The sequence below is a fragment of the Papio anubis genome, chromosome 3 (genome assembly GCF_008728515.1).
Source record: "Papio anubis isolate 15944 chromosome 3, Panubis1.0, whole genome shotgun sequence".
Classification (NCBI taxonomy): Eukaryota; Metazoa; Chordata; class Mammalia; order Primates; family Cercopithecidae; genus Papio; species Papio anubis.
Window position 1 is genome coordinate 93,151,764 of NC_044978.1, and position 15,034 is coordinate 93,166,797.

General features: G+C 37.1%; 1 long non-coding RNA gene across 1 annotated transcript; it reads left to right on the top strand.

The window, feature by feature from the left end:
- Positions 1-3,064: 3,064 nt before the first annotated feature.
- LOC103884345 lies at positions 3,065-6,609 on the top strand. The gene is made up of 2 exons (XR_646902.4): positions 3,065-5,485; positions 6,513-6,609. It is a non-coding gene; the product is annotated as an uncharacterized LOC103884345 (long non-coding RNA).
- Positions 6,610-15,034: the final 8,425 nt, after the last annotated feature.

Here is a 15,034-nt window from a genome sequence, read left to right on the forward strand (position 1 = left end):
AATTCGGTATTGATGGAACATACCTCAAAATAATAAGAGCTATTTATGACAAACCCACAGCCAATATCATACTGAATGGGCAAAAACTGGAAAAATTCCCTTTGAAAACTGGCACAAGACAGGGATGCCCTCTCTCACCACTCCTATTCAACATAGTGTTGCAAGTTCTGGCTAGGGCAATCAGGCAAGAGAAAGAAATCAAGGGTATTCAGTTAGGAAAAGAAGAAGTCAAATTGTCCCTCCTTGCAGATGACATGATTGTATATTTAGAAAACCCCATTGTCTCAGCCCAAAATCTCCTTAAGCTGATAAGCAACTTCAGCAAAGTCTCAGAATACAAAATTAATGTGCAAAAATCACAAGCATTCTTATACACCAGTAACAGACAAACAGAGAACCAAATCATGAATGAACTTCCATTCACAATCGCTTCAAAGAGAATAAAATACCAAGGAATCCAACTTACAAGGGATGTAAAGGAGCTCTTCAAGGAGAACTACAAACCACTGCTCAGTGAAATAAAAGAGGACACAAACAAATGGAAGAACATACCATGTTCATGGATAGGAAGAATCAATATCGTGAAAATGGCCATACTGCCCAAGGTTATTTATAGATTCAATGCCATCCCCATCAAGCTATCAATGAGTTTCTTCACAGAATTGGAAAACTCTTCTTTAAAGTTCATATGGAACCAAAAAAGAGCCCATATCTCCAAGATAATCCTAAGTCAAAAGAACAAAGCTGGAGGCATCACGCTACCTGACTTCAAACTATACTACAAGGCTACAGTAACCAAAACAGCATGGTACTGGTACCAAAACAGAGATATAGACCAATGGAACAAAACAGAGTCCTCAGAAATAATACCACACATCTACAGCCATCTGATCTTTGACAAACCTGAGAGAAACAAGAAATGGGGAAAGGATTCCCTATTTAATAAATGGTGCTGGGGAAATTGGCTAGCCAGAAGTAGAAAGCTGAAACTGGATCCTTTCCTTTCTCCTTATATGAAAATTAATTCAAGATGGATTAGAGACTTAAATATTAGACCTAATACCATAAAAAATCCTAGAAAAAAACCTAGGTAGTACCATTCAGGACATAGGCACGGGCAAAGACTTCATGTCTAACACACCAAAAGCAACAGCAGCAAAGCCAAAATTGACAAATGGGATATAATTAAACTAAAGAGTTTCTGCACAGCAAAAGAGATGACCATCAGAGTGAACAGGCAACCTACAGAATGGGAGAAAATTTTTGCAATCTACACATCTGACAAAGGGCTAATATCCAGAACCTACAAAGAACTCAAACAAATTTACAAGAAAAAAACAAACAACCCCATCAACAAGTGGGCAAAGGATATGAACAGACATTTCTCAAAAGAAGACATTCATACAGCCAACAGACACATGAAAAAATGCTCATCATCACTGGCCATCAGAGAAATGCAAATCAAAACCACAATGAGATATCATCTCACACCAGTTAGAATGGCAATCATCAAAAAGTCAGGAAACAACAGGTGCTGGAGAGGATGTGGAGAAATAGGAACACTTTTACACTGTTGGTGGGATTTTCAACTAGTTCAACCATTATGGAAAACAGTATGGCGATTCCTCAAAGATCTAGAACTAGATGTACCATATGACCCAGCCATCCCATTACTGGGTATATACCCAAAGGATTATAAATCATGCTGATATAAGGACACATGCACACGTATGTTTATTGCGGCACTATTCACAATAGCAAAGACTTGGAATCAACCCAAATGTCCATCAGTGACAGACTGAATTAAGAAAATGTGGCACATATACATCATGGAATACTATGTAGCCATAAAAAAGGATGAGTTTGTGTCCTTTGTAGGGACATGTATGCAGCTGGAAACCATCATTCTTAGCAAACTATCACAGGAACAGAAAACCAAACACCGCATGTTCTCACTCATAGGTGGGAACTGAACAATGAGATCACTTGGACTCGGGAAGGGGAACATCACACACCGGGCCTGTCATGGTGAGGGGGTAGGAGGGAGGGATTGCATTGTGAGTTATACCTGATGTAAATGACGAGTTGATGGGTGCTGACGAGTTGATGGGTGCAGCACAGCAACATGGCCCAAGTATACATATGTAACAAACCTGCATGTTATGCACATGTACCCTAGAACTTAAAGTATAATAATAATAATAATAAATAAAAGAAAATGGTTAGAAAAAACGCCAAAAAAAAAAAAAAAAAAGAAATGATTACTACCATTCTATAAAGACATTTTAAAATGTTGTTTCTAGGCATCCTTTACTTCTCCTTTAATAAATTAGTGATGAATTTCTAATAAAACAGTTCAATTAAAACAAACAAAGAAAAATACAAAAATTAGCTGGACATTGTTGTGGGCTCCTGTAATCCCAGCTACTCGGGAGGCTGAGGTAGGGGAATCGCTAGAACCTGGGAGGCAGAGGTTGCGGTGAGTCCAGACCACAGCATTGTACTCCATCCTGGGTGTCAAGAGGGAAACTCCGTCTCAAAAAAAAAAAAAAAAAGGATTATAAAATTAAAACTTTTTAAGCATCAAAACATGTAGTCAACTGCTGACATCACATTTTTCACATGAATTTAATCTCCTATTGTTTTTAAATAGATAGTTCACTCTCCATTCATCTGAGTAAGTATTAGACCCGACTTTCTTATCTCAATCATGCATGCATTGTTGTATATTTCCAACAAAGCAGTGTTAAACACAGTAGAGAAAAAAAGTACACGTTCTTAGTATAGAGAACGTTCATGGTAACCATATGTCTTGTAGCTAAGCATTAAGTTGAAATTATTTTTAAAGTTGCCTTTACAGAATCATCATTTTTCTTCTCCTTAAAGCAAATCAGTTTCTACTATTTTAAAAAGTAAAAAGAAAATCTCTCATCTTTCTCTTTTTAATAGTTCTTAAACAATAACTGATGAACCTCCGTTTTACTCAATTATACTAGGATTTTAACAATATGTTTAACATTTCTTGTAGAACCCTTGTCTCTCATGTATGTTTTAAACAATATAAAATTCACAAATTTCATAATGTAACCTAACTTTTGTGCTCAATTATTTATCTCAAATATAGCTTTTCTAATTGCTAAACACTTGAAAATTGTTCACAATTACCTCCTTTATAATTTCAAACTCTACAGAATTGCTTTTTATCTCCCAAATGTATTTTAAAATTGACTGTGTATTATTGTCTTGAGTGAATTAGAGTATTATCATACAATTGACTAGACCTGTATATAAAACATAATTTTTGTAATTATAAATGTAATCCCACTTTCCTGCTGTCATTATTCAATTGCAACACATTTATATGACTTCATAACATTTTTCCCAGAGGATGTAGCCACTGCCTCAAATTCTGTCCCATTTTTTTAACTGCTAAAATGACATTGTTTTTCTCTTGCCTTTCTTTCATGTAAGGTTATAATTATTGCTATTTGTTTTTCTTTTTGTATGCAACCCAAGGACCCTTGTCCTAAGCCTGGCAATTCTGTGTTCCAGCAGCATAACTGAGTCTTCTGGAAATCTAGTAGTGCTTGATCTGGCACTCTTCTTCCCATGTGCTCTAGCTTTCCTTTGATCACGGCCTTTGAAAAGCTTAGCCGCTCCAATTATGCCTCTATCTTTGTGGTATGAAGTCATATTGCACATCTCAGACTGTCTGTGGTCTTTCGATCAAAGTGTAGAGTACCTGACTTATGCCTTTTTCCATCCTTATTACTTTTTTTCAAATAACCAAAGAGGTAACAGTTTTTCATGTATCTGGTTTCAATAAAATTCTATCAGGAAAAGAGCATGGTTTAAACCTTCTCTTAAATTTTAGTTCTGTGATCTGAGTAGTATGTGTTCTTAGGAGCACTACTCAGGGGTCTGCCTAACTCCCAAAACATCCTCTTGGGCAACTTAAAGCAATGTTAATTAGAGACTCAAAATACCATACTTTGGTAGTATGTTATCACATCAACTAGTTTCTCCTTTGGTAGTATGTTATCACATCAACTAGTTTCTCCTTTTGGGTTCTTAAAAATAAACAGTCTTTTCTGCCAGAGTGAAATATTTGAAGAGAAAGCATCGCATGACACACAGCAGTATTGGCTATGAGTAACTCTCAACCACATGTATTAAATAAATTGAAAAAGTACCTTTGCTTTTCCCTTTCCCTTCCAATCTTAATTGTTTGCACCAATTAAGATTGGAAGTCCCCTAATCATCATGTGTGTCTAGGTAAAAGTGAAGAAACTGCCCATAGCAAATGGACAGATACAATTTTCCAGCACTAGTTTGAGAAATTTGAAGAGTCAGCAGCTATGTCTTATTAACTTCTATATTAGTTCGTAGCAGAGTGCCCAGCACACACAGAAAAACAAATGTTTATGCATTCAAGTGAACTCTTCTTATGTCTTTAAATTAAATGATTTTATATTTCACATGATATAAATTTGTTGCAGATAATATCTTTAGAATTTTGTGCTACAGTTACTGCACATAATTCTCAGTTGCCTTTTAACATCATAAATCCATTACACAAATAAGATAGGAACGGAAAGAGAGAAATATGTAGTAGATGTTTTGCTACAAAGTTCGTAACTTGGCAAATACAGAAGTGTGCCACAAGTGAGATCTTAAAATAATGAAATGACTTGTAAATGACTTAAAAATACATTTAACTGAAAGCTTAGCATTCAGACAAAATTTTAAAGTGCACGTTTGCAAACTAAAACATAATTATTTCACATTACTCCTATTTAAGAAGTTGTTACAATCATGTTCTCTTCCTTTTTAGCCTCTTGTCCATATTTTTACCTCAATATATTTTATATTTCATACAAGAAACCTGCCTCGGTATTTGAGCATGCCTGAAAAGTTTTAAGCCTCAATGAATTTTCTCAGTGACTTTTAAAACACTCCAGGAAAATAGAAATCTTTCATTTCAGCCCTTTGAATGATGCAATAATGGTCTCCATGGGAGAGTTAAAGAAGCAATGAACTGCAAAGCATGAACTCAGATGGTTGGATTTAGAAATCAGAAGGGCTCAGATTTGAAATAAGTTACCTTATTTGAAATGATAAGTTACCTTACTCATATTCTAGTTCAAACAGAAATGTAGAAAGTCTGAAAGTACCTAACGTTTAATAATTAAAATATATATATAATTGTAGACTGGATTCCAAAATGAAGCTCTTTCTCCTGTGTCATGCTGTCTCTCAATTAGAACATAAGCAATTGTCATACATTTTGCCTTTTTGGTTCTACATAAAGAACTCTGGACTGAACTCAGGAACCGTGAATGCAGTGAGGGCTTCGCCAGAAATTGTTTGACACTGAACAAGTTATTTAACATCTTACAGTTTCCTCATATAAAAAATGAGAGCCTGAAGTAGGAACTCTGAAGATCTTTCCACCTCCAACAGTATACATTTTGATATTTGGAAGGTAAGATAACAATAAATAATGATTTTTAATAGATACTTTGTAATATAATTAAAAATAAAGTCTTTTCAGGTAAAATCATAAATATTTAATCCTGTTTACTAATACTTATTTGTCTTAGTCCATTTGGGCTGCTAAAACATATACCACAAACTGGGCAGCTTATAAACAACAGAAATTTCCCACAGTTCTGGAGGCAGAGAAGTCCAACATCAAGGTGCTGGCAGATTTAGTGTCTGCTGCGGGCACACTTTCTGGTTCATGGAAGGTGCTTTCCAGCTGTGTTCTCACGTGGTAAAAGGGACCAATGAGCTTTGGGTCTCTTTTATAAGGGTACTAATTCCATTCATGAGGGCTCCATCTGTATAATTTAATCATGTATCAAGAGTTCCACCTCTTAATATTATCATCTTAGAGATTAAGACTTCAACATATGAATTTTATGGAGAAACAAACATTCAAACAATATCAAACTTTTAAAAATTACCTTTTAACTATTTTAATAATTGTATTTAATTGTAAGTTTTTAAGTCAAGGAATCCATAATTATTTTTAAGAGTTCAAAATATCAACAGAAAATCCTCATGACTTCATCATGTTCATTTCCTCAAATAACATGAAGTATACTAACAAGTTCCTTGAAAGCATACTGACCAAGTGAATTTTCCCTCTATTATTCATTTCCTATGATGCATATGAATTTCTAGTCCTCAAGAACTGAACTTTAGGATTGCAATAGGACCATTGTGTCTGTCACCAGAGTTACTTGTTTCAGATGTTCATGTTACTATAATTATGACTTGTGTAATAATGGATTTGGCCTTGCCCAAAGAGAGTTCCAAACTATTCCTGACTCCTGGGAGGTAATCTCTTAAACTTTTGGAATTTCCTAAGTAGTAAGAATTTATTTGTCATCATGGTGGGCCCTTCAGACCACATCTTAGTTTATGCTAATAAGGGAACTCATGACGTGAAGTAAAGCAGCAATTATGTAACATTTTTATGACTCTACCTTAAATTACTGTTTCAGTTGATGGACTCTCTCTGATCCCGGCATAACAAAGAAGAAATGTTCTGCTCCACAGAAATTCAGCCCTCTCCCAAAAATAAAGAAAAATCTACTATAATTTCAATGCCTAGATAAAAATACTGTTAACACTTGGATAAGGGAATGAGAGAGATGAAGAGACAGAGAAAGAGAGAGACAGAGAGACCTGAATATTCAGAGTATAGAATATAATGTAGTATTTTCATGAAAACACAAACTTTGCAATAATACATACATGAGCTCACACTTTGAGTGCTCTGTGAAAAGCAATGCATTGAGCATCTGAGGGTTTTGAAGATGTGTAAGATGCAATACCTTACTTTGAAAAGCAAATGAAACCTAATATCAAATATATTTTCTTCAAAGAAATTAATCCATTCAATAATATTTTTGACTATCTACTATGTGCTTGGCCCTGTTTTAGCACTGCAGATAGGGAACAAGACAGCTATAATCTTTATACTCATGGACTTTATATTTTATTGAGGGAGACTGACAAGATATAGACAAATAAATAAGAATAATATTTTATCATAGTTAATGCTGTGAATAAAAATGTTTTTTAAATAAACAGAGGAATATGAAAGTGAGAGAGAGCCTAGCTACTCTAAATCGGATAGTGAGATAAGGCCTCTATGAGTATGACATTTACATTAAGTTCTGAATGATAAGGACCTAACAGCAAGATCAAGGACTGGGAGGAGCATTTCAGGCATAATAAGGAACTAGTGCAACAGTCACAGGGTAGGAACAAACTTAACATGTTTGATTTTTTTTTTTTTATTATACTTTAAGTCCTAGGGTACAAATGCACAATGTGCAGGTTTGTTATATATATATACATGTGCTGTGTTGGTGTGCTGCACCCATTAACTCATCATTTACATTAGGTATTTCTCCTCAAGCTATCCCTTCCCCATTACCCCACCTCACGACAGGCCCCAGTGTGTGATGTTCCCTGCCCTGTGTCCAAGTGTTCTCATTGTTCAGTTCCTGCCTATGAGTGAGAACATGCAGTGTTTGCTTTTCTGTCCTTGCGATAGTTTGCTCAGAATGATAGTTTCCAGCTTTATCCATGTCCCTTCAAAGGACATGAACGCATCTTTTTTATGGTTGCATAGCATTCCATGGTGTATATGTGCCACATTTTCTTATCCCAGTCTGTCATTGATGGATATTTGGGTTGGTTCCAAGTCTTTGCTATTGTGAATAGTGCTGCAATAAACATACATGTTCATGCATCTTTATAGTAGCATGATTTATAATCCTTTGGATATATACCCAGCAATGGGATTGCCAGGTCAAATGGTAGTTCTAGATCTAGACCCTTGAGGATTCGCCACACTGTTTTCCACAATGGTTGAACTAGTTTACATTCCCACCAACAGTGTAAAAGCGTTCCTATTTCTCCACATCCTCTCCAGCACCTGTTGTTTCCCGACTTTTTAATGATCATCATTCTAACTGGTGTGAGACCATATCTCATTGTGGTTTTGATTTGCATTTCTCTGATGGCCAGTGATGATGAGCATTTTTTCATGTGTCTGTTGGCTACATAAATGTCTTCTTTGGAAAAGTGCCTCTTCATATCCTTTGCCCACTTTTTGATGGGGTTGTTTGATTTTTTTCTTGTAAATTTGTTTAAGTTCTTTGTAGATTCTGCATATTAGCCCTTTGTCAGATGAATAGATTGCAAAAGTTTTCTCCCATTCGGTAGGTTGCCTGTTCACTGTGATGGTAGTTTCTTTTGCTGTGCAGAAGCTTTTTAGTTTAATTAGATGCCATTTGTCAATTTTGGCTTTTGTTGCTGTTGCTTTTGGTGTTTTAGTCATGAAGTCCTTGCCCTTGCCTGTGTCCTGAATGGTATTGCCTAGGTTTTCTTCTAGTATTTTAATGGTTTTAGGCCTAACATTTAAGTCTTTAATCCATCTTGAATTAATTTTTGTATAAAGTGTAAGGAAGGGATTCAGTTTCAGCTTTCTACATATGGCTAGCCAATTTTCCCAGCACCATTTATTAAATAGGGAATCCTTCCCCATTTCTTGTTTTTGTCAGGTTTGTCAAAGATCAGATGGTTGTAGATGTGTCGCATTATTTCTGAGGCCTCTGTTCTGTTCCATTGGTCTATATCTCTGTTTTGGTACCAGTATCATGCTGTTTTGGTTTCTGTAGCCTTGTAGTATAGTTTGAAGTCAGATAGCGTGATGCCTCCAGCTTTGTTCTTTTTACTTCCTTAAGTCAATAAGGCTAGGGTATCATTGCCTGGGGGAAAATGTATGTGATGAAGTCTGAGATGGAGGAGAACCAGACCAAGTAGGGAATTTGGATTTTAAGTATGATGTAGAGCCATTGGAAAGCATGTAGGGTATAGATAAATGTAGGAATAAGGCAAGCCTAAAAGCAGTAAGGTCAGTTGGGAACTAACACAGAAGTCCAGATGAGAGTGGAAGGGCCTTGGAGAAGGGAGAAAAATATGATGGCGAGAAGTGAACAGATTTACTATATGCCTTGTTATTACAGCCCATACTTGTTAATGAAATTGGATTTGTTGAGTAAAGATAATCATAACTAGCATCTATCTTTCTGACTTGAGTAAATATGTGGAGGTTGCTACTGTTTGCTGAGGTTGAACATAAATGAGTGAATTTGGAAGAGGGTAGATATGCTTCAGATATATATCAACAATTCCCAACCTTTTTGGCACCAGGGACTGGTTTCATGAAAGACAGTTTTTCCACAGGAAACAGGGGTGGGCATGATTTCAGGAATAAACTATTCCACCTCCAATCATCAGGCATTAGTTAGATTCTCATAAGGAGCACGCAACCTAGAGCCCTTGTATGCATAGTTCACAATAGGGTTCGGCTTTTATGAGAATCTAATGCTGCTGGTGATCTGACAGGAGGTGGAGCTCAGGCAGTAATGCTTGCTTGCCTGCTGCTCACTTCCTGCTGTGTCACCCACTTCCTAACAGGCCTTGGACCAGTACTGGTCCTAACCAGCCTGAGGGTTGGGGACCCCTGGTCTACATAATACTTAATTTTATGAATTCCTAGGGCTTCAACTTTGAGCATTATGCTAACGTTTACCAATTCTATCTCTTCCAACTACTAAATATCACTGCATGTGTGTCCCTGAGAAGACTGAAACTCAAGGAATCCAAAATTAAATTGCCCTTCACATGCTCCTTCTCCTCCTCCTTGCCATTGTCAGCTAATGCCCCCATTATCTATCAAGGCACCAAAGAATCCAAAACTGAATCAGTTCATTTAAACTTCGAAATAGCTTTAGAAACCCTCACTTCTTCTCTGTCTCATCTGCTTATTCTTCATTAGCTATCTTTATTTAAGAAAATGTAGTGACTGCCTGCCATATCCCAAGCAGTTTTAGTACTGGGAAGTACTGCAGTCAATAAAACAAGTATCACCTCTACAGAGCATATATCTGGGTATTCACCCTGAGGAAGAAGGAATTATATAGAAAACATTGAGCAGCATAAAAATCATTTTATTGCTCTAGTTTTCATGATCGTCTTTAGAACAGTATTTCTTCAATTAATTACATTTGGAAGTAGTATGTCTTTTACTTGCTGCACGTTAACAAGTGCCAATTACAACTTTCTTCCTAAAATTCATTGGCCAAAATTTTTTGTGACATTGAATCCAGTCCCCTTACTTAACTTTTATTCTAAGCATCATAAATCAATTTATTTTATATTAATTTATTCTTTCTCTGTTGCTTTTTCTTTATGTAAATGCATGTTCTTACCTATACCATTTAATTCTTATCCTAGTTCCTTTATAAGTAAGATCGCCTGCCTACCTCGTCTTCTTTAGCTTCTTTCAAAATTTTTCTCTTTGCCTTTTCTTTTATACAATTTGAATAAGGTAGGCCTAGGTATAGATATTTTGGAATTAATTCTGTTTGGTGCTCTTTGCACTTCCTGGATCTCTTGTTTCATGTCTGACATTAATTTGGGGGAAGCTTTTCACCATTATACTTTAAACATTTCTTCTTCTCTGTGCTCTTTTTCTTCTACATTTGGAATTCCAATTACATATACATTTTATCTTTTGAAACTGCCCCACAGTTCTTGGGTGTTCTCTACTAGTGTGTGAGTGTATGTGTGTGTGTCTGATGTTATGTATGAGTGTGTATTTCATCCTTTTGTTTTGGAATTTAAGTTTGGGAAGTTTCTTATGACCTTTCTTCAAGCTCACTAAATCTTTCCTGAACTGTTCATTCTACTGATGATTCCATCAGAAGGCATAATTCATTTCTTTTATTGTGGTTTTCATGTATAACATTTCCTTTTTATTCTTAGAGTTTCCATCTTTCTGATTATAATATCCATCTGTTGTTGCCTGCTGTCTACTTTTTCCTTGGGAACCCTTAACACATTAACCATAGATATTTTAAATGTGCAGTCCAATAATTCAAGCATCTGTGTCATATTTGAGTCTGGTTCTGCTTATTGCTTTCTCTTGTCATACTCTGTGTGTGTGTGTGTGTGTGTGTGTGTGTGTGTGTGTTTTCTTGTCTTTCTCGGGCTTTGTGATTTTTTTGTTGAAAGCCAGATATGTATGATCAGATAATAGGATCTGAAATAAATAGACATTTATCTGAATATGGCTAAGAGTTTTGTTATGTTTAATGTTTGCAGTAGTTTTAGGTGCCAGAGACTTCAACTTCCTATAGTATGCTTGTTTTTACCTCTCCTGTTGTCTTTCAGGATTCCTAAGTACTCCTTCTCAAAGGGAGTCTACAATTTGGAGCTTTTTAGCTATATTGCAATGCTATTACAGGGAAGCCTTCTTTCTCTAGGGGTAATATTTGGGGAAGAGGAAATATCCCATAATCTTACCATTAAATATCAGGCTTTTAGAAGGCTGGTATACTGGACTGTGACCTTCACAAGTGTTTCTTAACTTTTTTTCTCCTCAGTTGATGCAGGAAGTCTAGAGGGGGCTAGAGTATGAAGAATGCCCTGTCTCCAGGGAGTTAATTCTCTAATAAGGCCCTTTCTACTGAAGAGTAGGTCTTTATTATGAAGAATGATCATGTATATTTCAGAGTGATTAGTCTTCTCTTACCCTTACCAGAGCCAGGAGGGGATCTTTCTTAGTTCTTCAACCTAAGAGGTGAATGGGGTTCCTACAGGTAAAACCCAAGAGAGTGTGGGGATCTCATCAGACTGTAGTTCCTGTGAGTTTCTCTCATTCATGCTAGTCTACACTCAGCCTCCAGCAACTCACCAAAATTACCATTTCGTGTTTCTGCCAATTTATGGCCCCAGGGTCTTCTGCTCCAGGTAAGCAGGATTTTGACTGTGATTCTCTCGATTCACATATTCTCCCAGATTTGGAGGTGACGATTTGCCCTGCAATTTCAGTTATCTGATGGAGTCAAGAAAAGTCATTGCTTTTCCATTTCTTCAGCTCTTTTTCTTATTGTAAGGGCAACAGAGATGACTTCCAAACTATTTACACTTTAGAACTAAAATCAGAAGTCAAGAAGAGTCATAACAGAACCTTACTGAATGCTATTAAAGATTACATTGACAACAAAAGATTCAGTGTAATTAAAAATTAGAGACAAGGCAGACTCCAGAGAAAGTGATCCTTTTGGCTCTGCCTCTCACAATTCAAAAATCCTAGCTAAACCAGAACTGTTTTTTTAACGCAGATAAATTGAGATACAGGAGAAGATTGTTTCAAGATCCAAATGGCAAAATTCACACTGTCAACATTTATTGCTTTACCTTAACTTTCTGCTCACCTTTCTTCCCTTATTCCTCTTGCTTCTTTCTTATGGCCAGAATGGACTGGCATTTCTAGATGTGACCTGATTGTATTATATGTTTCCTATCTCAGTTGAACAGCATCAATATCTTCAATTCTCAAGCTTCAGATTAGAGAACCATCTTCATCTCTTGTTCATAACCTCACTCAAAATTTTCCACCAAGTTCCTTTGTTATAATTTGACTCCATTTTTGATGTTTGGCCTCTGTATGTCCAAATCCCTTTTCTCCTCTTGTCCCACAGCTGGAAAAGCCAATAAGGAAGCCCTCACTCTTCCTCCCTTGCCACTGGAAGTTGTTTAAACCACACACATAGAAACTCTTACTATAGGCTGCCCTTAATGACAATAAAAACAAAGCCCTTCCTTTTGCTCAAGCTTTTGTGCCTATCCTGCTGTCACTGATAGTCCCATTATGTGAGCTTTTCATACCCTCTTGATATATGCATGCTGTCATCAGTCTAGGCATATGAACCAATTTTGTTGTGAGGGGAGCGAGCAACCACCAAATACCTTTCCTTTTTAGCTTTTCAAATCTTTCTCCCATCTGATATCTCCTCTTGGGTCCTTGAAGGCAAAACTCTTTAATGCTCCAATTCCTCTGCTCCCATTGTCCCTTGAACACAATTCAGTGAGACTTTCATCTCATCTCCCCACAGAATCTCTTCTTGCCAATGTCAGCAAAATTCTTCAGATTGTATGGGATTCCAAGGTCAATTTTTGGCATTCCTGTTTGAATTATCAGCAGCATTTGATTCAGTTAATTACTCTCCCCAGTTTGAAATATTTTTCTTTCCTGCTGGCTTCTAAGACAGCCTAATTTATTAGTGTTCCCCTACCTCACTGGTGCTTCTTCTCAGTCTCTTTTAATTGTTCCTCTCCATCTTCCTAACTTCTTTTATTTTATTTTATTTTTTTTTTGAGACGGAGTCTCGCTCTGTCGCCCAGGCTGGAGTGCAGTGGCCGGATCTCAGCTCACTGCAAGCTCCGCCTCCCGGGTTCACGCCATTCTCCTGCCTCAGCCTCCCGAGTAGCTGGGACTACAGGCGTCGGCCACCTCGCCCGGCTAGTTTTTTGTATTTTTAGTAGAGACGGGGTTTCACCATGTTAGCCAGGATGGTCTCAATCTCCTGACCTTGTGATCCGCCCGTCTCGGCCTCCCAAAGTGCTGGGATTACAGGCTTGAGCCACTGCGCCCGGTCTCTTCCTAACTTCTTAATGTTGGACTGCTCTAAGTTTTAGTCCTTAGATATCTCCTCTTCTCTGTCAACATCAATCCCTTGGTGATATCATTTATGAACTGAGAACTGCCAAATTTCTGTCTTAGGAGTGACCTCTCTCCTAAACTCCAGAGTTGTAGGATTGAAATTCCTACTTACCATCCCTACTTAGAGGCCCTAATATTCATTTCAGATTTAACTGTTCAAAACTGAACTTCTGATATTCTTCTCCCCCATTTTCTCTACCTGCAACTTGTCCTTCTCACTTAATAGCCACTTCGTCTCTTTATTTCTCATATGTCACATCAAATTATCAGAGAATCCTGTTGTCTCTATCTTCAGAATGTCTCCGGACACTAACACATTCTCAATACATTCACTGCTACCACACTGAACCAACTACTGGATTATTACAATACTCTCCTAACCTCTCTCTCTCTTTCTACCCCCGACACCCATAGTGTATCAACACAGCAGTCAGAGTGACTCTATTATAACATAAAGCATGTTGTGTCTCTCCACTGCTCAAAACTTTCCAATGGTTTTCTATTGCAATTAGACAAAAGCCAAAGTTCTTACAAGAACCTACAAAGTTCTCAATAATCTGGCATCCCAAGGTCAATATGACCAAATTCTCTACTATTCCTCCCATTTCTTCCTCCATCCAACTGCACTGACCTCCTTGTCTTTCCTCGGACATGCAAGACACACTTCCAGGCTTCAGTATTTCCACTGGCATTATCCTCTGCCAGGAATAACCTTCCCTCAGACAACTGCAAGTGTTGAATCCTCATTTCCTTTAAATGTGTCTAAAGCATTTTGCTTTCTCAGAAAAGCTTTCCCAAATCACCTTATTTAACCTTTTCTTCTACTAGGTACTTCCTATTCATCTCTCTTTTTTTTTCTCCAAAGTATTTGAGACTCTCTGACATGCATATATTACTATTTAATTAATGTGTTTGCTTTTTGTCTCACACTAAGAGAATACAACATCTCCAAGAATAAACATGTTTCAATTTTCTGTTTTGTTTTCTGCTGTATCCATAATACCTAGTATAATACCTGATTTGTAGGAAACACTCAGCAAATTTTTGTTCCATTACTGAATCTTTTTCTTTCTTCCAATTCTCATTGCCAGTGTTTTTTGATTTAGGCCTTCATCAACTCTCAGCTTCTTGTAACTATCTTCTAACTTGTTTCCCTGTGTTAAGTTTCCAACTCCTAAAACTCATCATTTTCTAAAGGGATTTTCTAAAGTATATCTTTGCTCATACTTCTGTGCTCAAAAATCTTCATTGAGGCCAGGCACAGTGGTTCACACCTGTAATCCCAGCACTTTGAGAGGCTGAGGCGGGCGGATCACTAAATGCCAGTAGTCCAAGACCAGTCTGGCCAACATTGGCGAAAACCCATCTCTACCAAAAATACAAAAATTAGCTGGGCATGGTGGCATATGCTTGTAATCCCAGCTGCTCGGGAGGTTA